The 13,865-nt window shown below is 52.9% G+C and overlaps 1 pseudogene; it reads right to left on the bottom strand.

The window, feature by feature from the left end:
* Positions 1-10,333: 10,333 nt before the first annotated feature.
* Positions 10,334-13,636, bottom strand: LOC144681434 (UDP-glucuronosyltransferase 2A1 pseudogene; annotated as a pseudogene).
* Between the last annotated feature and the right edge of the window lie 229 nt (positions 13,637-13,865).

Genomic DNA, 13,865 nt, shown 5'->3' with positions numbered 1-13,865 from the left:
ACTTTGCTTCTGTTAATTTTTGTGAGTCCCTGCCTCTGATTCAATAACGATTTCCCTGGGATGTGTCTCATGCCGACATCTCCTCTCCTGTAAATACTGACGCAAAGTAATTATTCAGCAAGTCTGTCATCTCCTTCCACTGACAACATCACCTTTCTCAGTTTTCAAGTAGTTTGCATTGCTCCTGACCACATTTTTCCCGATATAATTATTTTTTAAAAGGTGTTGATTTTGATTTCCCTTCCTTCCTTAACGTAGCCTTCGCTACTTGTGCTGTCGCTCGTCGCTCTGAAGCTCTTCAGCTCTGGGGAAACAGTGAGATTCAGTAAGAGGCAAATTCCTTTATTCTCCTTCTAGACTCCTGCTCCTGGTAAATAGGTATGGCAATCTTAAGTGGACAAAATACACGATGTAATTTTTAATACACCACATTCATCTCCTGAGCAAATGAAAGGCAAAATATGTTTCAATGGTCCAACTGTGTAAACATTAAACTTAAATATAATTTGAACATTCAACTTCACCAGTGACACTGTTACATATTCTAACTTATCTATTAATTTAACCATGCATTCCGTCATATACAACCGGATGAAAAATGTGTTCCCCATCTGGAAACAGTCATTATGTTAGGAAGTGAACTGGAGTATGATGGACATGTTCCCTCCAGAGCAGAATATCATCCAACACAAGGTGAGGTTCCATTAAACCCACGTTCTTCATGTCAGATGTCGATGGGTGGGATCGTCCCGGGTTTGCACTAAGTGCGGTAGCTGGTGGGTAAAAGGGTAAAATGACGTTTTCCCCGCCGGCCGCAATGGCAGCTTTTCACACCGAATCATCCCAATCCCACCTCATTAATCATGTATTCCCAGGAAACACGCTGAAGGACCTACTATGGCTCTTGATGTGCAACCAAAGGCACACTGGGGTCTACAACTGGGGACACACTGGGGTCTACAATTGGGGGCACACTGGGGTCTACAATTGGGGGCACACTGGGGTCTACAACTGGGGACACACTGGGGTCTACAATTGGGGGCACACTGGGGTCTACAACTGGGGACACACTGGGGTCTACAATTGGGGGCACATTGGGGTCTACAATTGGGGGCACACTGGGGTCTACAACTGGGGACACACTGGGGTCTACAACTGGGGACACACTGGGGTCTACAACTAGGGGCACACTGGGGTCTACAACTGGGGGAACACTGGGGTCTAGAGCTGGGGGCACACTGGAGTCTACAACTGGGGGCACACTGGGGTCTGTAACTGGGGTCTACACTGGGGGAACACGGGTCTACAACTGGGGGAACACTGGGGGCTACAACTGGGGGCACATTGAGGTCTACAACTGGAGGAACACTGGGGTCTACAAGTGGGGGAGCACTGGGGTCTACGACTGGGGAACACTAGAGTCTTCAACTGGGGGAACACTGGGGTCTACAACTGGGTGCACACTGGGGCCCAGAACTGGGGCACATGGGGATCTAGAACTGGGGGTGCACTGGCATCTACAACTAGGAGATGCACTGGCATCTACAGCTGGAGTGAACTGACGTCTACAGCTGGGGCCGCACTGGGGTCTACAAATGGCATCTACAACTGGTGTCTACAACTGGGGGCACACTGCCATCTACAACAGTGGGAACACTGGGATCTATAACTGGGGTCACACTGGAGTCTACAACTGGGGGCACACTGGAGTTTACAACTGAAGTCTACAACTGGGGGAACATGGCTCTACAGCTGGGGGCACACTGGGGTCTACAACTGGGGGAACAATGGGTCTACAACTAGGGGCTCACTGGGGTCTACAACTGGGGGAACACTGGGGTCAACAACTGGGGGCACACTGGGGTCTACAACTGGGGGAACAATGGGTCTACAACTGGAGGCTCACTGGGGTCTACAACTGGGGAACACTGGAGTCTACGACTGGGGGAACACTGGGGTCTACAACTGGGTGCACACTGGGGCCTAGAACTAGGGCACTCGGGGATCTAGAATTGGGGGTGCACTGGCATATGCAGCTAGGGTTGCACTGGCATCTACAACTAGGGGGTGCACTGGCATCTACAGCTGGAGTGCACTGGTATATACAACTGGGGTCACACTGGGGTCTACAACTAGGGGCTCACTGGGGTCTACAACTGGGGGACACTGGGGTCTACAACTGGGGGAACACTGGGGTCTAGAGCTGGGGGCACACTGGAGTCTACAACTGGGGGCACACTGGGGTCGACAGTTGGGGTCTACAACTGGGGGAACACGGGACTACAACTGGGGGCACACTGGGGTCTACAACTGGGGGAACACTGGGGTCTACAACTGGGGGAACACTGGGGTCTAGAGCTGGGGGCACACTGGAGTCTACAACTGGGGGCACACTGGGGTCGACAGTTGGAGTCTACAACTGGGAGCACACTGGCATCTACAACAGGGGTCACACTGGGGTCTACAACTGGGGGCACACTGAGGTCCACAACTGGGAGCACACTGGGGTCTACAACTGGGGGGCCACTGGCATCTACAACAGTGGTCACACTGGGGTCTACAATTGGGGGAACACTGGGGTCTACAACTGGGGTCACACTGGAGTCTACAACTGGGGGAACACTGGTGTCTACAACTGGGGGATCACTGGGGTCTACGCCTGGGGACACACTGGGGTCTACAACTGGGGGCTCACTGGCATCTACAACAGGGGTCACACTGGGGTCTACAACTGGGGGCACACTGAGGTCCACAACTGGGAGCACACTGGGGTCTACAACTGGGGGGCCACTGGCATCTACAACAGTGGTCACACTGGGGTCTACAATTGGGGACACACTGGGGTCTACAACTGGGGGCTCACTGGCATCTACAACAGGGGTCACACTGGGGTCTACAATTGTGGGCACTCTGGGGTCTACAACTGTGGGCGCACTGGCATCTGCAGCTAGGTGTGCACTGGCATCTACAACTGGGAATGCAATGGCATCTACCGCTGTGTGTGCACTAGCGTTTACAACAGGGGCCGCACTGGTATATACAGCTGGGATCGCACTGGGATCTACAACTGGCATCTACAACTGGGGTCTACAACTGGGGTCACACTGGAGTCTACAACTGGGGGCACACTGCGGTCTACAACTGGTGGAACACTGGGGTCTACAACTGGGGGCTCACTGGTGTCTACAATTGGGGCACACTGGTTCTACAACTGGGGGCTCACTGTGGTCTACAACTGGGACACACAGGGTTCTACAACTGGGGGCTCACTGGGGTCTACAACTGGGGTCACACTGGTGTCTACAACTGGAGACACTGGGGTCTACAACTGGGGTCACACTGGAGTCTACAACTGGGGGATCACTGGGGTCTACAACTGGGAGCACACTGGCATCTACAACAGGGGTCACACTGGGGTCTACAACTGGGAGCACACTGGCATCTACAACAGGGGTCACACTGGGGTCTACAACTGGGGTCACACTGGAGTCTACAACTGGGGGATCACTGGGGTCTATAACTTGGGTCACAATATAGTCTACAACTGTGGGCGCACTAGCATCTGCAGCTGGGATCACACTGGGATCTACAACTGGCATCTACAACTGGGGTCTACAACTGGGGGAACACTGGGGTCCACAACTGGGGGAACACTGGGGTCCACAACTGGCGGAACACTGGGGTCTACAACTGGGGTCATGCTGGGGTCTACAACTGGGGTCATACTGGGGTCTACAACTGGGGGCACACTGGGGTCCACAACTGGGAGCACCCAGGGGTCTACAACGGGGGGCCCACTGGCATCTACAACAGCGGTCACACTGGGGTCTACAACTGGGGGAACACTGGGGTCTACAACTGGGGGATCACTGGGGTCTACAACTGGGGGATCACTGGCATCTGCAGCTGGGTGTGCACTGGCATCTACAACTGGGGATGCAATGGCATCTACCGCTGTGTGTGCACTAGCGTTTACAACAGGGGCCGCACTGGCATCTACAGCTGGGATCGCACTGGGATTTACAACTGGCATCTACAACTGGGGTCTACAACTGGGGGCACACTGCGGTCTACAACTGGGGGCACACTGCGGTCTACAACTGGGGGCACACTGCGGTCTACAACTGGTGGAACACTGGGGTCTACAACTGGGGTCACACTGGTGTCTAAAACTGGGGAACACTGGGGTCTACAACTGGGGGCACACTGGGGTTTACAACTGGGGTCTACAACTGGGGGAAAATGGATCTAAAATTGGGGGCACACTGGGGTCTACAACTGGGGTCACACTGGAGTCGACAACTGAGGGAACACTGGGGTCTACAACTGGGAGCACACTGGCATCTACAACAGGGGTCACACTGGGGTCTACAACTGGGGGCACACTGGGGTCCACAACTGGGAGCACACTGGGGTCTACAACTGGGGGGCCACTGGCATCTACAACAGTGGTCACACTGGGGTCTACAACTGGGGTCACACTGGAGTCTACAACTGGTGGAACACTGGGGTCTACAACTGGGGGATCACTGGGGTCTACGCCTGGGGACACACTGGGATCTACAACTGGGGGCTCACTGGCATCTACAACAGGGGTCACACTGGTGTCTACAATTGTGGGCACTCTGGGGTCTACAACTGTGGGCGCACTGGCATCTGCAGCTAGGTGTGCACTGGCATCTACAACTGGGGATGCAATGGCATCTACCGCTGCGTGTGCACTAGCGTTTACAACAGGGGCCGCACTGGCATCTACAGCTGGGATCGCACTGGGATCTACAACTGGCATCTACAACTGGGGTCTACAACTGGGGTCACACTGGAGTCTACAACTGGGGGCACACTGCGGTCTACAACTGGTGGAACACTGGGGTCTACAACTGGGGGCTCACTGGGGTCTACAACTGGTGGAACACTGGGGTCTACAACTGGTGGAACACTGAGGTCTACAACTGGGGTCACACTGGTGTCTACAACTGGAGACACTGGTGTCTACAACTGGAGACACTGGGGTCTACAACTGGGGTCACACTGGTGTCTACAACTGGAGACACAGAGGTCCACAACTGGGGACACACTGGGATCCACAACGAGGGGTACACTGGGGTCTACAACTGGGGGCGCACTGGGGTCTACAACTGGGGGCACACTGGGGTCTACAATTGGGGGCACACTGGGGTCTACAACTGGGTGCACACTGGGGTTTACAACTGGGGGCACACTGGTGTTTACAACTGGGGGCACACTGGGGTCTGCAACTGGGGGCACACTGGGGTCTAAAACTGGGGGAACACTGGGGTCTACAACTGGGGCACACTGGGATCTACAATTGGGGACACACTGGGGTCTACAACTGGGGGCACACTGGGATCTACAACTGGGGGCTCACTGGGGTCTACAACTGGGGGAACACTGGGGTCTACATGGGGGAACACTGGGATCTACACCTGGGGGCTCACTGGGGTCTACAACTGGAGACACTGGGGTCTACAACTGGGGGCTCACTGGGGTCTACAACTGGGGGCACACTGGGGTCTACAACTGGGGGCTCACTTGGGTCTACAACTGGGGGCTCACTGGGGTCTACAACTGGTGGAACACTGGGGTCTACAACTGGGGGCTCACTGGGGTCTACAACTGGTGGGACACTAGGGTCTACAACTGGGGTCACACTGGTGTCTACAACTGGAGACACTGGGGTCTACAACTGGAGACACTGGGGTCTACAACTGGGGGCTCACTGGGTTCTACAACTGGGGGCTCACTGGGGTCTACAACTGGGGGCTCACTGGGGTCTACAACTGGTGGAACACTGGGGTCTACAACTGGGGTCACACTGGTGTCTACAACTGGAGACACTGGGGTCTACAACTGGAGACACTGGGGTCTACAACTGGGGGAACACTGGGGTCTACAACTGGGGACGCACTGGGGTCTACAACTGGGGGCACACTGGGGTGTACAACTTGGGGTACACTGGGGTCTACAACTGGGGGCGCACTGGGGTCTACAACTGGGGGCACACTGGGGTCTACAACTGGGGGCGCACTGGGGTCTACAACTGGGGACACACTGGGGTTTACAACTGGGGGCACACTGGGGTCTACAACTGGGGGCGCACTGGGGTCTACAACTGGGGACACACTGGGGTCTGCAACTGGGGGCACACTGGGGTCTACAACTGGGGGCACACTGGAGTCTAAAACTGGGGGAACACTGGGGTCTGCAACTGGGGCACACTGGGGTCTACAACTGGGGTCTAAAACTGGGGGAACACTGGGGTCTACAACTGGGGGCTCACTGGGGTCTACAACTGGGGGAACACTGGGGTCTACACCTGGGGGAACACTGGGATCTACACCTGGGGGCTCACTGGGGTCTACAACTGGGGGCACACTGGGGTGTACAATTTGGGGTACACTGGGGTCTACAACTGGGCGCACTTGGTTCAACAACTGGGGGAACACTGGGCTCTACAACTGGGGTCTACAACTGGGGTCTACAACTGGGGTCTACAACTGGGGGCACACTGTCATCTTCAGCTAGGCGTGCACTGCCATCTACAACTGGGGGTGCACTGGCATCCGCTGGTGCCACAATGGTGTCTGGAGCTGGGGTCGCACTGGGGTCTGCAACTGGTGCCTACAACGGGGGTCTAACTGGCATCTACAACAGGGGGAACACTGGGGTAATGGGGGAGGTGGGGGAGGTGGGGGAGGTGGGGGTGGTGGGGGTGGTGGGGGTGGTGGGGTTGGTGGGGGTGGTGGGGGTGGTGGGGTTGGTGGGGGAGGTGGGGGAGATGGGGGAGGTGGGGTTGGGGGGGAGTTGGGGTTGGTGGGGTTGGTGGGGGAGGTGGAGGTGGTGGGGGAGGTGGAGGTGGTGGGGGAGGTGGGGGTGGTGGGGGTGGTGGGGGTGGGGGGAGGTGGGGGAGGTGGGGGAGGTGGGGGTGGGGGGGGGTGGGGGGAGGTGGGGGAGGTGGGGGAGGTGGGGGGAGGTGGAGGCGGTGGGGGTGGTGGGGGAGGTGGATGTGGTGGGGAGGTGGGGGTGGTGGGGTTGGTGGGGGTGGTGGGGGTGGTGGGGTTGGTGGGGGAGGTGGGGGAGATGGGGGAGGTGGGGGAGGTGGAGGTGGTGGGGGAGGTGGGGGAGGTGGGGGTGGTGGGGGTGGGGGGAGGTGGGGGAGGTGGGGGAGGTGGGGGTGGGGGGGGTGGGGGGAGGTGGGGGAGGTGGGGGAGGTGGGGGGAGGTGGAGGAGGTGGGGGTGGTGGGGGAGGTGGATGTGGTGGGGAGGTGGGGGTGGTGGGGGTGGTGGGGGAGGTGGGGGTGGTGTGGTTGGTGGGGGAGGTGGGGGTGATGGGGTTGGTGGGGGAGGTGGGGGTGGTGGGGTTGGTGGGGGAGGTGGGGGTGATGGGGGTGGTGGGGAGGTGGGGGTGGTGGGGGTGGTGGGGGAGGTGGGGGTGGTGGGGGTGGTGGGGGAGGTGGGGGTGGTGGGGTTGGTGGGGGAGGTGGGGGTGATGGGGGTGGTGGGGGTGGTGGGGGTGGTGGGGGTGATGGGGAGGTGGGGGAGGTGGGGGAGGTGGGGTTGGTGGGGGAGGTGGGGGTGATGGGGGTGGTGGGGGTGGTGGGGGTGGGGGGGGTGGGGGGAGGTGGGGGAGGTGGGGTTGGTGGGGGAGGTGGGGGTGATGGGGAGGTGGGGGAGGTGGGGGAGGTGGGGTTGGTGGGGGAGGTGGGGGTGATGGGGGAGGTGGGGGGGGGGGTGGGGGGAGGTGGGGGTGATGGGGGTGATGGGGGTGGTGGGGAGGTGGGGTGGTGGGGGTGGTGGGGGAGGTGGGGGTGGTGGGGGTGGTGGGGGGGTGGTGGGGTTGGTGGGGGTGATGGGGGTGGTGGGGGTGGTGGGGGGGTGGTGGGGGTGTGATGAGGGGTGGGGGAGGTGGGGGAGGTGGGGTTGGTGGGGGAGGTGGGGGTGGTGGGGGTGGGAGTGTGAAATCGAGGGGAGGGGATTCGCTCCCGTCCATCTTGACCGCCCAGCGAATTTACACTGGGGTGGGCCAGGCCTCGGATGGGGAGCCCTCCCCTACCCCAATTATTGGCCCCTTTCGGGCTGTTTCCCGCCCAGCCTCAATTTTTCGGCTGGTGAGAGGATTGAGCTTCCTGAGTGAGGCCCGAAATACAACAAATCTACATCTTGGGCAGGAAGTTGAGGGGTGGGATGTTGGGTCGCCTCCATCAGAAACCTCCCCTTCTGAAGTCAGGCACCCCCCGCCCCCACCCCCCTTAAAGCTCCAGTGGCCTCTGGACCTCCATCCCCCCCACTTCCCGCCTCTCCCCCACGACCCTGATCACATCCCCCCCCTCACACCCCCTCCCCAACCCTCAGGCCTTCCCTACCCTCCCCGGCCCTGGGACCCCCTTGAACTTACCTGGGCCTCAGGTTCCTGAACTTGGTCTCCAAAATCTCCTTGAACTTCCTCTTCTGTCCACTGGAGAGCTGCCAGCCAATCAGATTGGGCAGCGGCTCTCTGAGGCGGGTCTTCCTCCTGAGTGAGGGGCGGATGTCCCACCTGCATCCACTTAGCGCCGGGTCGAGTGTGAAATGGCCGGGGGGCACCCGGAGTTGGTGGGGACGAGTTCACCACTGGCTCTCCGGGTGGCAAGAGGCGAGATCCCCATCATTCGAAAAGCTCAGGCCCAGGAGGCAGCATTCGTTCTGGTGGGTTGGAGTAAGATTTGGCGTCTCAAAAGTTCCAAGAACTTTCAGAGGTTTGTCACTGTTGTGGGGGAATGTTCTAGTATTCCCAGTGTGAGGGACTGAGGCCTCACCTTGTATCATTTTTTTACAAAATCTATAGAGATATATGCTCATTACTGTCTGTAAAAATTGCAAACTGGACAAGGGCCTAAAACGGTCGAAACTATGTCTGTCAGTGACATTCGAACACCAGGAGCTGCCAGGCAGAATTGGAGAAACTCGCACATCATTACCCCTGAGCAGCCACTAACAACACCAGCTGCGCAAAGTGAGCTGTACAAAGGCCATCTGCATTTCATAGCCCAGGCTGACCAACAGGAGTGTGTTCATCTGCAAAGCACCACCACAATGCAAACATTCTTTGGACAAGCCACAACTCGGGTTGTGAGGCTGTGGCTGCTGCTGCTGCTGTCGTTTTACAGGTGGTTTCCTGGCATGTGAACGAGGAACAATTTTCACAGAAGTTGAACATCAAGTGTTACTGTCGGCAGCATCAACTTCAGAAGCTCTGGACTCTGAAGATAATCGTGATCTCAGCAACACCATCAGCTCTAACAACTTTCTGTCTTTCTCGAGCGCTTTTTGGAGCGGTTGACTAGAGGGACAACCTCCGATTATTTGTGTTTTCCCTCTCGACATGTTCAAAGTCACCAAAGTCATATCTGTTTGTTAGTTGCCTCAAACACATGCAATATTGGTCACTTATCTCTTTTTCTTTCTTGCTTAGTGCTTCGGAGACAATTGTTTTAGACATTGTATTTTTCTTGCGCACGAATAGTCTGGTAGAGCATTTTCTGCGAGTTGTAGTCATTTTCATCTTGCACAGGTGTACGTGTCTCAAAAATACCTTTCAATTCTTCATCTCCTGTGGAAAAGTAAAACCTTGTTTCCTTTTGATCATCTGTGATTGCAAAACCTGCCATCACACCTTCAAAACTTTGTAGCCACTTTTATCAACATGGGAATAATCCAGATGATGGCTCTGAATGTACATCAAAACATGGTAGATTAGGCATTGACAAAGCTACTTTGACCTACAGTGCAGTGATAGGGCATGATCAAGGATCCAGACTCATGTTCCTTCAAAGAAAAGCCTCTCTGTAACAAGTCAAGATTATTTTTTTCCTTTGAGTGGTTATTTTGGTGAGATCAGTGTGTATGTGTGCACATTCTCTTGCTAATCCCGAGCTACAGTGTCTCAATGCGTGTCCAACAACAGTCTACAGCCTCCCGATAAAATCTCCCGCTTACAATGCTGTCTCTAGAATGTAGAGAAACACCTTGCAAGAGTTGTAGACCTGAAAGCAATGTTTCAGATTATCATCTTGGGAAGAAGCAGTAAGATTCGGTAAGAAGCAGGAACTGCTGTAAATGCTGTTAAAACATGGATTCCTTTATTCTCCTTCTAGACTCGCTCTACTGGCGTACGTGTCTGGTAGCCTTAATTGGACAAAAGGCACATTGCAATTTTCAACACACTAAGATCAACTGGAAAACCAATGACATCAGGACATCATCCCATTGACATGACCAAAGCTTCTATTATTAACTTCAAAGAACTCAAGTGCCCACCAAAAATAGTCCAGTTTTACAGAAGATTTTCCTTCTTCTTCAGCATGATGTTATAAAGTTTCTTCAGTATTACAGCTATCAGCATCATACTCATTAGTGACACCAACAGCAGAAACATCACCACATCTACAGAGTAATAGGCACCAGGGAAGTTTATAAAACTCTGAACGTAACTGTGATGCGCCTTTGTACTGCGCAGTGTACTCGACCCAGAAAATGGCTCTGTCCATCGGAGACTCTGGCTGATCCGTGTGCAGGGCAGAGAGTTCTTGCATGTTTTGGTGACATTTTGAGTTGTTTATGACCTCACTAAGAGCCCCCAGTAGATCTGATATCCATACAGTTGCGACATCAACCACTTTTGCAGCTCCTCTGGTTTCAAGTCTAAGTAAGTTGTCCTATTGGTCATAAAACAACAGTAAGCCAACTATTGGCATAGACGGCCTCATATACTCCATTGGTGCCACCATGGGAAATGAAGGCTCGAGACTTTGGGTGCCCGCGTAGGTCATTTTGAGGGGTCCACTTTGCTATTAGTGCGTTATTTCCTATGCTGGGAGGGATAGCTCCCATCGTGTATCCAGATGACTTTCTGGGGATTTCAGCAAAGGCTTCAGCAATTTCCATTGTAATGCCCAGTGATAAAGAATTGACCAGGGTCCCCAGTGACATCACAACAATCCCGTGCTCCTCTGGCATTTGGACAAACTCTTGGAACTGTGCAGAGAGTGGTTTGGATGGTTGACACAGGAACCCTCGAGTGTGTACAAAATTCGTCTTGGAAATTCAAATGTAAAGTCTCCTCTCATCAGCCACACATCTGCCCTGAAGAGAGTTGAATACCAAGCTGGGCATCATCCAACCAGTCCAATTTTCGGAACGGGCAGTGCCCATTGTCCAAGAGGTGAAGCCTGACCAAACTGTACAGACTAGTGGGGGCTGTAAATTGACAGTGAACAAGGCAGTCAAACTAGATAAATATCCTATCCTGAGGATAGATGACCTAAATGCAAAGTTAGCTATAGGCAAATCCTGTACAAAACTGGACATGAGCCATGGATACCAACAGACAGAGCTGGAGAGCACGTCCAGAGGGTATGTAACCATCAACACGCACAAGGGTCTGTATCAATATACTCGCCTACCCTTTGGAGTATCGTCTGCATGTGCAATCTCACAAAGGACAATGGAGAGTCTTTTGCAAGGACTTCCCCGAGTGGTAGTTTACCTGGGTGATGTTCTGATCACAGGGTCAACTGAAACCGAGCACTTGGCCAACCTGGAAGTGGTGCTAAGATGATTCTTGGAAGCTGGTGTACGATTAAAGACAGAGAAATGTACATTCCAAGTGCCAGAAGTTACTTACCTGAGTCACAGGGTGGATGCCATGGGGTTGCATCCTGTAGAGGGGAAAGTCAGGTCAATCAAAGAGGCGCCCTCTCTGTTCAGTGTAACCTAACTCAAGTCTTTTCTGGGCATGATCAATTATTATAGCCGTTTCTTGCCAAACTTGTCAAGTGTTGGCACCATTACACTTGTTGCTAAAAAAGAATCATCGTTGGTCATGGGAATGGCCTTTGCGAAAGTTAAGAAGCTATTACATTCATCGTGTTTATTGGTACACTATGATCCATTGGAAGAATTGGTATTAACATTTGATGCACCTCCTTATGTTGTGGGAGCTGTGTTATCACATAGAAAGGAAGATGGATCAGAAAGGCCAATCAGCTATGTCTCCAGAACCCTCTCCACAGCCGAGAAGGATTATTCCCAGCTAGAAAAGGAACATCGGTGATATTCGGAGTGAAGAAATTTCACCAGGACCTGCATGGACAACACTTCACCATCGTGTCAGACCATAAACCATTAATGGGTTTATTCAGTGAGGATAAAGTCATTCTGCCAATAGCATCAGCAAGAATACAATGTTGGGCTTTGATATTATCTGTGTATGAGTATACCTTTATGTACCGTCCTGGCTTACACATTGCCAATGCTGACGCACTCAGTCGTCTCCCATTACTAGATAGCATTGTACATGCTCCTGTGCCACATGAGGTTGTGCTTGTGCTGAATTTCCTGGATTCTTCACCTGTGTGTGTGAAGCAAATAAAAAATTGGATGAACAGAGATCCAATTTTGTCGAAAACCAGAGACCTTGTATTGCAAGGATGGTCAAATTCACCAGTGTCTGAAGAGATGAGAGCATTCCACGCCCAATAAACAAAGTTAAGCTGTCAAGATGGAATCTTGTTGTGGGGATCAAGAGTCATCGTCCCTTTGCATGGAAGAGAACCACTCTTCACAGAGCTTCACAGTGCACATCCAGGCTTACCGAAGATGAAAATGCTTGCGCGAAGCTCTGTCTGGTGGCCAGGCATTGACAGCGACATTGAGAGCATGGTCAAGCGTTGTCTCCATCGTCAGCAACAACAGAAGTTGCCTCTTTCAGCTCCACTGTATCTGTGGTAATGGCCTGCTGGACCCTGGGTCACACTACATGTTATGTAGGACCATTCTTAGGTACCATGTTTTTATTAATCATAGATGCACATTCTAAGTGGTTGGATATGTATAAAGTCAGATCACCGACATTGAGCGCAACTATCGAAAAGCTGTATCATAGTTTTAGTATACATAGACTACCCAAAGTCGTTTCTGATAATGGTAGTCTTCACCAGTACAGTTTCAAAGACTCATGAATTTAAATGGAATTAGATATATCAAAACAGCACAATATCATTCCTCATCAGATGGGTTAGTAGAGGGATCCGTGCAAACTTTCAAATCTGGAATGAAGAGATTATCAGAAGGTACTCTAGAAACTCGGCTTTCCAGTTTTCTTCCCAGTTATCATACGACGCCTCATTCAACTACGGGTTCAACACCATCTGAATTATTAATGAAACGCTGCCTATATACAAGGTGTTTCCAAACTTAGAGGGGAAGGCAGAGAAGAATCAGGGTAATCAAAAATTGAATTACAATATTCATAGCAAAGCTTAAAGATCTATTGAAGGAGTCACAGTTTTTGTGCAAAAGTTTGGAAGTGGTCTGTGTTGGATTCCTGGTACAATTGTCTCCGAAACTGGTCCTTTGTCCTTCCAGTGTAAGTGGAAAACTCAATTGTTCAAAAACATGTGGATCATCTTAAGAATAGAGAGAACAACCAGCTATTCCACCTGCGATTAACGTTGAACCATCAATCCCTGAGGTGACAGATCGGCCTAGAATAGACAATCCCAATGTCTTTGTAGAGTTACCTAACTCTGAACTGCCATTTTCTAATGATGTATCTGGTGCTGCAGGTCCTGATCATGTCGACCCAGTGGGAAAACCTCAAGTGGTAGAGCTACACCGCTCTAACCCAATAAGGAAACCACCTCAGAAACTTAATCTTTAATCACCTGAGTTGTATATATGTATATGTTGGTGGATATTCTAATGTTCTCTGTAAATAGAAACTGTAAAAAAACTAAAGGGGGATGAAATGTAGTAACTGAACGTATAACCCCTCCTACTGTCTATCAAGGGTCACATGATTGTCC

The sequence above is a fragment of the Cetorhinus maximus genome, chromosome 6 (genome assembly GCF_964194155.1).
Source record: "Cetorhinus maximus chromosome 6, sCetMax3.hap1.1, whole genome shotgun sequence".
Lineage (NCBI taxonomy): Eukaryota > Metazoa > Chordata > Chondrichthyes > Lamniformes > Cetorhinidae > Cetorhinus > Cetorhinus maximus.
Note: the sequence above shows the minus strand (reverse complement) of the source record. Positions and strands in the feature narration are given on the sequence as shown.